This window comes from Centruroides sculpturatus, unplaced genomic scaffold (assembly GCF_000671375.1).
Source record: "Centruroides sculpturatus isolate CEXI.00-Female unplaced genomic scaffold, Cexi_2.0 scaffold1624, whole genome shotgun sequence".
NCBI classification, from domain to species: domain Eukaryota; kingdom Metazoa; phylum Arthropoda; class Arachnida; order Scorpiones; family Buthidae; genus Centruroides; species Centruroides sculpturatus.
Genome location: NW_019385834.1, coordinates 56211 through 68931, shown reverse-complemented (window position 1 = coordinate 68931; position 12721 = coordinate 56211). Strand labels below are relative to the sequence as shown.

At 30.6% G+C, this 12721-nt stretch overlaps 1 protein-coding gene across 1 annotated transcript in view; it reads right to left on the bottom strand.

The window, feature by feature from the left end:
- The window catches only part of LOC111642412 (protein zyg-11 homolog B-like), a 24240-nt gene extending 12893 nt beyond the window's left edge, over positions 1 to 11347 (bottom strand). The window contains exon 1 of the mRNA XM_023388757.1: positions 11259 to 11347. The gene's annotated coding sequence lies outside the window, so the exon portion shown is untranslated. The remainder of the gene's footprint in view (positions 1 to 11258) is intronic.
- Positions 11348 to 12721: the final 1374 nt, after the last annotated feature.

Below are 12721 nucleotides of genomic sequence, written 5' to 3'. Positions count from 1 at the left end.
CACCTGGAGACCTGGGAGATTCACAAAGCTATCATGGGGGGCAACTGCATCAACTACAAGGACGGGGAAACACTTGCACAGGCGTGGAAGTATTTATTCGAGGAGTTCGAGCAATGGCGGTCGGAGGGGTGAAACCCGACGCGCACGTTTATTTATTTACATCGTTGGCAACATCGTTACGACGGTCGGGTCGAAACACGGCCAGTCACCACCTGAAGCAGACCTCGGTGGAGGTCGAAAGTACTTGTGGAATTTACTAGTGACATAACACGCGTAAAAAAAGGTTTTTTCGTGGGTTGTTATTATTCAACGTAGTGTTAAGTTGTTGGAAGTCGTTTATCTTATTGTTCTGTGACTATTAATAATTAAATTATTAAGCAATTTGGTATTACAGGTAGGCATCAGGTGCTATCTGTTATTAAATTTAATAATTATAATAAATTAATGTATTATAATTATTAAATTTAATAAGAGATAGCATCTAACATCTGGAGTGACTAGTGAAAGATGACACTTACTTGTATGCAGTTCATAAGATAATATTATGAAACATTATCATTATTTCTTAATTTTCAGTTCCATTAGCAATTCATTATAGATACATATAAACAACAAAGCCTAAATATTCTACAATAATCAAATTATTAAGTGCCAGATTATCCAGGCTATATTTTGGCTAACTATTAACAATTAATATAAGATGACTACTTGGACAAGGAGGTTAAGACATCAGCCTACAGCTCCAAATTCAAAAGGGTTTTTTTTGGATGAATAAACCAAAATGTTATGCCCTTCAAATCCACTGCTCATTTGAGTTCAAAAATTATTCAGATGATGATTAATTCTCAGATATTTTATTTAGATGCATTTTGGATCGGAATTCTCGCCAATCCTTCTTTGAAATCAATCAAGAGTTGATTTTGAAGAGACTGAAATATTGGTTTAAACTCTGTTGCAGATTGTACCTTTACTGAAGAGGGGTCAGCAAGAATTCTGATCTGAAATGAATTTAAATAAAATATATGAGAATTAATCATCATCTGAGTAATTATTGAACTCAGGTGAGCATCAGATTCAAAGGACATAACATTTCAGTTTATTCATTCAAAAAACACCTTTTAAGTGGTTATAAAAGTGAATGATTATATCTGGCAAATATTGCTAATTTTAGCTTTGTATTCAAAAAATGCTTATTATAAAAATTTGTTATAAATAAGCCAAAATATAGCCCAAATAATCCAGAATTTGATGACTTAATTCATCAAATTCTGGATTATAAACTATAATTGAAAGAGTAAATGTTTATTTTAACATTTGTTATTAGTAGTAATTTAGAAAAATTAAACAGAAAATGATGTTAACATTAATAATACCCATTGTGGTGGCAATTGAGTGGTGTGCATTTATTGTGATGACATTGATCTGGGGGAGGGTGCTGATATGGGGAAGGGAGGTCATCCGAGTGTTTGTGCATACAAAATAATTAATTTATTTTGGAATATTCTGTTGTTAATTGATATTTATAGTTCATATGATTGCACAAACAGGAAAGTAAGGCAGTGATAATGATGAATTGTATATGGTGGAGGGGGTAGGAGTAAATAATGAAGCAAAATCTGTTGTCTCAATATGTGCATATCACCTTGGAGAGTTGGTCATTCAGCCCTTAAATTTAAATTTTAAACAAATATTTGTTTAATTAACATAAAATGGATTTGAACCATCATCATCTAAAAAATGAACCAAATAAAACAAAATTGTAATAATATCATATCTAACATATTTACTTTTGATTTCGTTAGCAATATAGCAGAAAGTAATGCTGCTCTGCACAAACAAAAAGAAACATTGCACAGTCAAACTAGGGTTATAATTTTAAATGTACATAATTATTTTAATCATAAAAATTCATTTTATAACAACAAAAATAAGTTAATATATGATAAACTTGATAGATTGTCTCTAAATAGTTCTCTAAAAAGATGACATTACAATAAAACCACTTCTCAGATAATCACTGGAAAGGATAATCAACACACGAAAACCTTTTTATATCCCAGTAAGAACAAATTTAGTTAAAACTAATGTTTTTGACCATACTCATGGTCTTCCTCAGGCTTTTGACCAGTACCATTTGAATATGGAATGAGTTGAACATGTTTAAAATTATTTTAAATTTCTGAAATATTTTAACATTAGAACACAATTTTTAGCCATGTGTGCTACAATAGTGATAAAAATATCACTACATCACCATGAATAAATAATAAGATGTAATTAATGGTGTAGAAACGGTAGCTACTTGCTAGTGTTGCTCTCGTTTTTTTCATAGCACCACCTCCATGCATACGAAACATTAGCGGCATCCTTTGCATTAATACAGTTGCTGGCCATGCCGACTTTGTATATTTCTAATGTTTCCAGATTGTGAATGTGCTCAACCTGACCTGATATTTTCACCAATTTGGCCTTATGGAGGTTGGATTGTATTTCAGGGTCCATGGCATAGGCAGCTAGAACAGTGGAATGCCTTTGGTTGGAGATATCATAACTGTGTTCCTGTATCCTTTTCCTAGTTTTAACTAAATTTGTTCTTACTGGGATATAAAAAGGTTCTAGTGTGTTAATGATATTATATATAAAAAGGTAAATTTAACCAGAAATTTATCAGTGTTTAGAATAGTTCAAGATGAGTATGTAATTGAAATAACTATAGAATGAACTGATACACAAAAAACAAATTAGACATCTACGCCAAGGCAAGAATCTGCTATTACAATTTGTCTGTAGCATGTACCGAATTTTTTACACTTCTAAGATGATCTTAGTGACAACAGACAAAGGAAAAGCTGTTTGATAATTAATAATTGCAATTTAAAATTAGCATATTACACACCTGTTTTTAAATTCGCATTTACACCCATACATAACCTGTGGGTTACACACAAAATTATATAATTTCATTTAGATTAGACTGAAATAGTCTCATTTATAAAACAGAATTATTAGAAATAATGAATATATTATACATTTTTGAAGTATAATGCTTAAATTTTGAGACTTGAATAGAACTGATGAAAAAAAGAGCAGTTATAAATTTTAAAATCAATATAAATTGAATAAAATTTTTCCATTATAAATAATGATTGTTAAATTTGTCAACATATATTAAATATTAATAAGTTTAAAATATGTTTAAAAAGTTAACACAAAACTGAAAACTACTTTAATATTTTATCTATTAAGAAAATATAACAAAATTTAGATTTGCACATTGAATTCCTAAAAAATTAATCTATTTGCAGTTTATAATAAGTAAATTTGACTATTTTTTTTAATGGCATTAACATTATTTTATTACACAGGATGACCACAATTAGAAAGTTTAGGGATCTCTGTAAAAGAAATATTGGACAAATCTTGACCAAATTTGGTATATATGCTGTCCTGAGTATACAGTTGTGATTTCTGGGATAAAAATTTTACTTCAAAATACAACTGGGCAAAATTAGTCACCGCTGTCACCTTATATGTATATTATGTACATTTTCTAACAAACCTCAGAAGTTAAGAAACAAAGTACAGTAGTTTTATTTATAGTTAATAGTTATATATCAATATATTAGTCATTATAATACTTTATAATTACAGATGTGGAATGTGGAACTGACAATTGCATCAAATCTATGACTATGTGCTCTCTACTTCCATGCTCAAAAACTGCATTTGCTGCACAACATACTCAACAGAGGAAATACAACTGAGCTACATGCAGTTGTCATAATTGTAAAACTCTGTCTTTTAAGATAGCTAGATTGGGAACATTACTTTGATAAACAAGGTTCTTTAGATAGCCCCATAACTGTAAGTCATAAGAGTTCAAATTTGGTAATTATGGCAGCAATGATATTGGAAATGATCAGATGATTACTCTCTTGTGCAAAACATTTGTTGCAGTACAGCTTTCACATTTAGGCAATATATGGTGTGTGCCATCTTGCTTAAAAAGTGTGATGTTCAGACAGTTTCTCTGCTGCAGTGCTGGAATAACAGTGTAAGACAGTTTTAGAATATCAGTTATCTCCAAATATACCAGCATTAACAGAACATATCATTGGCATAAATACAGTTTCCTTCAAAAATGACCAATAATAAAAATCCTGTGAAACCACATCACACCATTACCTTTTGTAAGTGCAATGGAATTTGTTGGTGAACATGTGGATTTTTGTCACACCAAATATAGTTGTGAGTGTTCACATCACCACACTGCTCCACAGAATTTGCCAGGGTCATACATAATTCAACCATCATCTGAATGTCATGGCAAATGTTTTCCACTTATAAAGATAAGTAGAAAATATTATCACCAGAAACCTATTAGTGCCTACGGGTTGTCTTATATGGATAAAAATGCAAGTTTTTTTCTCAAAAATTTCCTCACTGACAAGACAGTGAGGAAATTTCTGTCATGATATTGCACACATGCTGTCATGCAGCTGCCATAAAAATTTTCCATTCCATGTTGCAGTGCAGTAGTAGTCTTCTGTTTTCAGATGCTCAATACAACCCCAATCTGGTTTCACAGCAAAAGTTCCAATCTTCACAAAATGCAAAATCATTTTTCTAAGATTCTGAATAGTCAGAGAACCTCTCCATAAACCTTATAAAATCCAAAATTCCTTAATTTCCAAGCTGATACTGTTGTTTCATTGGTAAAAGAGTAAATTTAATACAGATAAAATGAGCATCAGACTGTTCACCTGTAAAAGAATTGTAAAAAATGTTTTTCACTCCTTTTATATTTAAAATTTGTTAGAAAATACAGTAGACCCCCCCCTATAAAATGGGTTCATATAGTTCGGATTCCTACATCACGGCGAAAAAATTGTGTATAAACACGCTAAAAGAGACTCGTATAATTCAGTAGAACGTCATCACCGACTCGTGTCGCGACAGGATTGGTCTTATCTAGACCAATAGCGGATATTGCACAAACTAAGCAGTGGACCTACTAAAAACCATTTATTATTTAATGGCCATAAAAATTATATTTATATTAATAATGTCTCCAAAGTTTTCGCAGAAAAATAATTTATCAGGAAGCATGCGAATGCCATTCAATGTACCGCTCCACGACGAAAACAAGCTTAAGCAATGGCGTCATTGAATGGTGCACACTCAGTAAGTAATCCTACAATTTTTTGTTTGTAGCATAGTTTATATGGATTATTCCCAAAAAATTATACATATTTTGGAAATGTTGAGTCGAATTAGTCTAGAATCGATAAATTTTATGGAAGAAAACCTTTCAAACAGCCGTAGTCCGTAAACTGCATATGTGCCGGGCTGTGATTGGCTCATTTATTTAAGAACTCATAGAACATCACTTTCATAAAGAACAGAACGTATCTACCGTGTTATAGGGGGTTGACTGTATATACAATATGCACATTAAGGGAACAACAGCACCAAATTTCTTCCTAGCGACTGACTTTTAAAGTAAAATTTTTATCCCAAAACATAAAACTGCATACCACTCATGACAGCACATATAACAAACTACGTTGATATTGTTAAAAAGATATTTATTAATTAGACTTTTTAAAACTAATATAAGCATCTAATTTTCAATATTTTCACACTAAGCACATTACAAACAATAGATTTAAATTTTTCAATAATATTATACAGTAGAGCGTCGTTTATCCGAATCAATTTGGGACTGGGGTTGTTCAGATAACTTATTTTTCGGATAGCCGATTATGTACGAAAAAATATATTAACCTATCCCATCCTGAAATTTTTCTCCATTGTGTGTCGCTTTGCGTTGAATTTTCGTCGATGTTAATGTAAACTTTTTAAAATAATAATTGTGGCTATTGTATCATTAAAAATTATTTCTTTATTTTTTACAAACAAAATAAATATATTGAAAAATATAAAAACAATAAATATTATACTTCAGACGTTAATTTAGTATCAAAAACGTAAAATATTTGAATAGCCCAAGACATTGCCAAAGATTGCAGCGCCACAGCACTAGCAAAAATTTAAATTTGCCAACTGGAATTCTTTCGGATAACTGACGTTTCGGATAAACGATGTTCTACTGTAATTATTAAATTATAACTAAATATGTTATAAAATTTTTGGTTTATTCAAGGTTATTTGAGTGAGTTTATTATCTTTGCAAGGCAGCTCTGATTTAGTTTTTTCAATAATATTGTTTAAAAGTTAGCAGTTAACTCATCTGAAATGCAAATTAATCAATTTGAACTGCAAAATTCCTAAATTAATAGTCTAAATCAATTTACTAAATGCATTACATACTATCTATCAATCATATTCATTGATAAAAAAAAGTTATGCATCCAGATAGAATTGTACAATTACTGCAAAACTAATTATATACCTATCTGAGACAGGTGTCTCAGATAGGTATATAATTAAATTGTTACAGTTGTGGACCAATTAAATATCAGGTAATACCACCAGAATGCCCTAAAATTGCTATCCCAGTATCCTGTATAAAAGCTTGCAGACTTGCTACATTCAGAATTTTCAGTATACCTATTGTGTGGAGATCTGGAGGAACTCCAAGAATGTTTGTATGGCACAATCAAAGATATTAAGCACAATTGATAAAGTTTGAGAAAGGCTATATCATCAGAATGAGGAAAGTGGAATGACTGTTGCCAAATTGCTCAACATTAGGCTGTTCTGGCCATGAAGAGTTGTGGTAAGGGATACATCAGGACACACATCACAACAGAAAGCTATGGGCATCCCAGACAAACCACCAGAAAATCATAAGACAAATGCAAACAGCTGCATTGGCATCTTTGTTCATCATCCAGAGACAGGTTGAAGCCTTGCTACAGAACCCTCTCTCTTCCTTTCTCACTGGCACATTATACTTGCATACATGGCAACCACTGAATGTCTTGCCATTAGCACTCCAACATTGTCAGCTTCATTTGCAGTGGTGTCATGATAGAGAAGCATGGACTGATACAAACTTACAAAATATCATTATTAGTGATGAATCTTTCATCACTAACTAAAGATGATTCGTCTTTAAGGATAAATAATGGTCATCTATTCCTAAACAGAACCAGGATGTTAATGTGGAGGACCATTAGTGAGCACTTCAATCCCACCTTTGTTGAGTGTCACACTGTCCTCACTGCTAACTTGTTGGTCTAGGATGCCATTTATGTATTCCAGTCATTCCTAGTAGTAGTGCAATGGACATTGATGGCACACTTATGAAAGCCTGTGTCATTGTATGTTTTTCATGGCAGTAATTTTCCAGGAAGATAATATTTGGCTACACTCAGATAGGATTACCAGGAATGTCTTTTGTCCCATTGCCATATTTGCTTGGCCTGTCCAATCTCTAGATTTGTGACTGAGAATTTGTGGGACCAAATGGGATGCCAGCTTTGATTATCTATGAGTATGAGTATTGGCAGATGCAATATCAGTGAGTAAATCTGTCACAGGATAGCATTCATATCTGTATAACTCTATGTCCAACTGTATAATCATAAGTATCCAAGCAAGAGAAGGTCCTACAAGGTACTAAAGGTTCCTTTAAATTCTACAACTGTCCATAGAAAATTGTCACTTTGCTATAACACTGTAATCACTTACCATTATCATTACGTTCACATTAATAAAATTTCATTTGATTCCAACACCATCTTCTTGGTGCATAACTTTTTGTTAATGAGTGTATGTAGCAAACTAACTATATAACTGTCCACTTGTTTGATTTTTATTTTTTTTCAGAAATTAGTAAATCTATTTTAGTCTATAAACAGTAAAATATTAAACTAAAAGAGTAAAGTATGCTTAATAAATGCAAATATCCATATTATTTTGTGAATGAAAAAAATTTGAAATTATTTAAAAGATAAAAGTTTTAAAATTTCATTTAAGTAATAAAAATGTATAAATGTTGACTGTCAAATGTTCTGAAAATAAGTATTTAATAAGTTCTTCAATATGCAATAAAAAAAAATCTAACTATTCTTTTTAAAAACTTTTTGTTTGATCAGGGCTGTGGAGTTGCATAAAAATCTACCAACTCCAACTCCGACTCTTCCTTACCATCCGGCTCCGACCAGGGGCGGAATTGTTACTAAAAGAGAGAAGAAAATTCTGATGTCATCACATGACCTCAGAATAAAAGATTCAATAAATAGAGTTTTAATACAGATAGAACGTAGAAACTTTTTATTCCAAAGCTAAAAGACTTCTCTAAGTAATATATAAATATGTATTCGATAACTTTTACTTTTCCGGCTGTTATATATAACAGAGGGAAGGTGTAACGATCGGTCAAAAAAATGATCCTTCCCAAATTTTTACATTTTTGGACTCAGGACATCTTGAAATTTCGAGATATGCAAAAGATTTGATGTTATTTTTCTATATGTGTGTATGTTAGACTGTGTGGAGGGCATGATTTCGTTCCCTCTGTTTGAAGCCTAATAATTTCTGTGGTCAGAATGGTTGGAATCAGAGTCGGATGGTTTAACACAGGAGTTAATTATTAAGCGTCAAAGTGGTTGAACTAAATCGTTTCCCATATACATTCTAACATCTTAGGTGAGAACATCTTAACGGCTTTTACTGTACTATTATGAAATGACAAAAAGTTTACTTTGAGGGTAGAGACAAATTTTTTTTTTTTTTTTAATTTTGTACGCTAATAATGAGTAAAATATTCATTAAGAGATATGACACATGACCACTTTTATATCTTCACTCTGTCGACCTTTAATTAAGAACCAAAATTTAATAGTATTAATACCCCTTTATATGCAAGCCACAGTGCCACATTTCGTTTCTTAAACTTTACCCATTCTGAGATATTGTTTAATATCTCAGAACAGAAAATAAAGAAGTTAAACAAATTAGATGCCAACACATACACACACGCGAATTTTTCCTCTGAATTTTTATTGACTTTTTGAAGGGTTTGAGAGGTCTCCAAACATGTAGATTTGAAAGAAAAAAAAAAAACCTGGAGGGTCAAATTTGACACGATTCCAGATTCCAGTACTTTTCCGTTTTATATACATAAGAAGTTGGGAAATAAAAAGGTGTCAGAGTCGGTGGATTTTTTGACAACTCTGACTCCGGCTAAAATACCAAAACTCCATGACTCCGATTCCGACTCCAACTCCACAGTGTTTGATCCATAATATATTGATGTTTTAAAATTCTGATTATTTTAATCAACATATCAAATATATACAATAAAACTTGATTATACTAAAACTTAAATTTTCAATATCCATATGTTAAATTTTAATCTTATTTCATCCATTTATCTATATTTTTCTAATTTTACTATTTATTTTATCAACTATATGATAATATTTACATTTATATGACATCATATATTAATATGATCTAGAAAAGTTTGTAAAATTCATTTTTTCTCACTAAAAACTTAATTTTGAATTTTCTTTGATATTTCAAATATATTGTAAATCAAATACAGTTGTCCCTTGATAATCTGACATGTATGGGACCAAAGGGGTGTCAGATTACCAAAAGTGTCCAGATTACCAAAAGTGATTACATATTTGGCATTGTTTTGCTAGTAGTAGCCTACAATATTCCCTACTTCAACTGTTTGAACAGAACTGCTCATGGAAAACACAAAAAAAGTGTGTCATTGTTTAAGAATTGGGTGGGGAGATTCATGTCACGACATGCTTCTGTGCAAGCAGATATGTAATGGGGACGGGGACTACAGTGACCTTTATGGGAAGTGCATCGGACTACTGAGCACGTCAGATTACAAAACGTCAGACTATCAAGAGACAACTGTAGTTTTACAAATTATAAAATTTTACTTTAACATTTTTGATTTTTCATCTTGTAAATAAAATCCATGATAATTGTATTACAATCAGCATAAAGCTGATTATAATCAAAAACATTTGCTTTTTATTCTGTAAAAGGCAAATGTTTTGCTACTTTTCCAAACAAATTCAGTTTTTATGTTTTAATTTTGTGTTGTAATTTCCAATAGTTTTAAAACAGTTTTATCAAGTTTTAATATTTAATTCTGAATTTTAATCAAATTACATACCATTTTTGTTATTAATCTTTTAAAATTACTGATATTATCAATTTCTTCAATAAAATCATAATTATTTATCTCCATCAAAAACTGGTTGTATGTAATGAAAAACACACAAATATACCCAAAACAGTAAAAGGAATAAAATGACATCGGTTAGAAACAGACAAAAACATTTGTATCATGAAACTTTTACTAGATTTGAGTAATTTGTGTGTTTTTTCATTATTTATCTTATCATATTATACCAATTTCACATGTTGAATGCAAATAAGAGTTTCACAATATATCTGTTTTCTGTTTTTATACTTTAATAAACAAGTACATAAATCTTAAAAATTTATATTTTTTAACAAAAAATAAATAAATATATAAATAAAAACACAGTATTGTATAACAGTAACCACATAAAAGTAATTTATTATAAATATAACAAACCGTATTAAATGACTACCTACATTGTGTTATACATCATCTATATTTTATTTACAATTTTTTGTTAAATAATTATTATTATTTCTTAATAATTATGTAACTTTCCACTTAATATTGTGATCCAAATTACATTTTCTATGGTAATCCTGTGATGTAATAATATCAATTTACAAGTCATCTTGCTTATATTGAATATAGAGTTTTATCCTTTATACTATCAAAATTTGCACAGTTATTTTCATATGTTTGCAGCTTAGTATCAAAATATGATTCAAAATTGTGTACATTACTTCATTTTATAAAATAATACGTGTGATTATTTATGTAGACTAAAAGTCTCATCGTATTTACTGTAAATATGACTAATATATTGAGTGTTATAAGACTTCTTGTATATATTGTGTATAATATACTTACGTTTTATCATTACACATAGGAGAATACACGTGATTTATTTCAAAAGTGGCGTTTTAAATAATTTATTTTTGGAAAATTACTAATGTATCAAGATATACATCAAATTATTTATGAATGACATAAAATGCGAAATCAATTTCAGAAATTAAATTTTTACATCTTACTTTGATTAAAACTTTCATAAACTGCTTTATAATTAACGATATTACGGTTTATACTTATTTAATTGATATTATTACGACAACGGAATAATATAGTTTGCATATGTTCATATGAGAAGTTATATTCTATCACTTACCAAACGATATCAACCAGCATTTCGCATCCATCCATCTCTGTTCTAGACAAGCGACTGTTGCGCCATTAACGGAATTGGAAAAAAAATATCTAAAAATAAAAAAAAATTAAAATATAAAAATATATATTAATATATTTTAAAGTAAAAAATTATTAAGTGAAAAACGATTTAATTGAAACTATAAATTGTTACTTTTAATTAAAGAATCGATGTTGATATTCAACGAGCTAGCCCTACGTAGAGTGAGTGTAGCGACGGTTTAAAGGAAATTTAATACACGCCCACCATTTTCTTTTTAGTCAAAAAGAGTGGCATTTGTGTTTTTTGAAGATGATGAGAATATTCAAGCTCATTGTGTAAAAGTATGCAAAAAAAGAGTTTTAACCCTTAACTGAGATGGTGTGAGTCAAAATGACCGTATTTAGTTTTTTTTTTTTTAATTTTGAAAGTAAATAACAAGACATGACATTTCTTTCTTTAACCCTTTATTTAAACGTTTCTAAACAAGACAAAATGTTTTGTAGCAATAAAATTCACTAGCTGTTACCCGCAACTTCGCCCGCGGGGGTTTTGCAAGCAAACCCCATTTATATTCAGTATTTCAACAACCATAGTACAGTAATTGTTATTTAATACCTACCGCTGAGAATGAAACGAACTGTTTTCAATTTGAACAGTTTTCTGGAACGTTTACAATCGTTCTATAATCGAACCAATATGCAATAACAAATTCGAATTTAAAACGGTTTGAACATTTGGTTAAAAATCGAAATACATAAAAATATTTATAACAATGTCTGAAATGTTATCAATTTAAGAAAAAGTATGGAAATCAATTTCAAAAGCCGTTCTTCATGTTAAGCATTAATGCTTTCCCGCTCCCTCTCCCGGGGAATTTCGAAAAATCCCTTCTTAGTGTGCATATCCATGGCATACCCTTCTAAAACGCAGATAAAAACAAAAAATCGGATCTAAAATAGTACAGTAGAAGTCGTTTTTCCGGTTAAGCCTTAATGCTCTCCCTCTCCCCTCCGTGGGGGAATTTCAAAAAATCCCTTTTTAGTGTGCGTTTTCATGACGTACCCTGTGCACCAAATTTCACCTTTTTAGGTTCAGCGGTTTGCTCTGGGCGATGATGAATCAGTGATTTAGTCAGTCAGGACAAGTAATTTTATATATTTAGATTTCTAAACATTCCTAATTTTACTTCCCGGCTGTTAGGTGTACATAAAATGGGAAAGCATTGGTATCGTGTCAAATTTGACCCTCAGTTTTTTGTAAATCTCCATGTTTTCAGACTCATTGAACCCAAAAAAGTCTAAAAATAAGGAAAATATTTCGTGTATGTGTGTGTTGGCGTCTATAAGAAACGAAATTTGACATGACAGCTTGTATAAGAAACATTGATGCTACTTATTAATTTAATAGAATCAAGGCACCTTATTGTTATTTAATAGCATCAT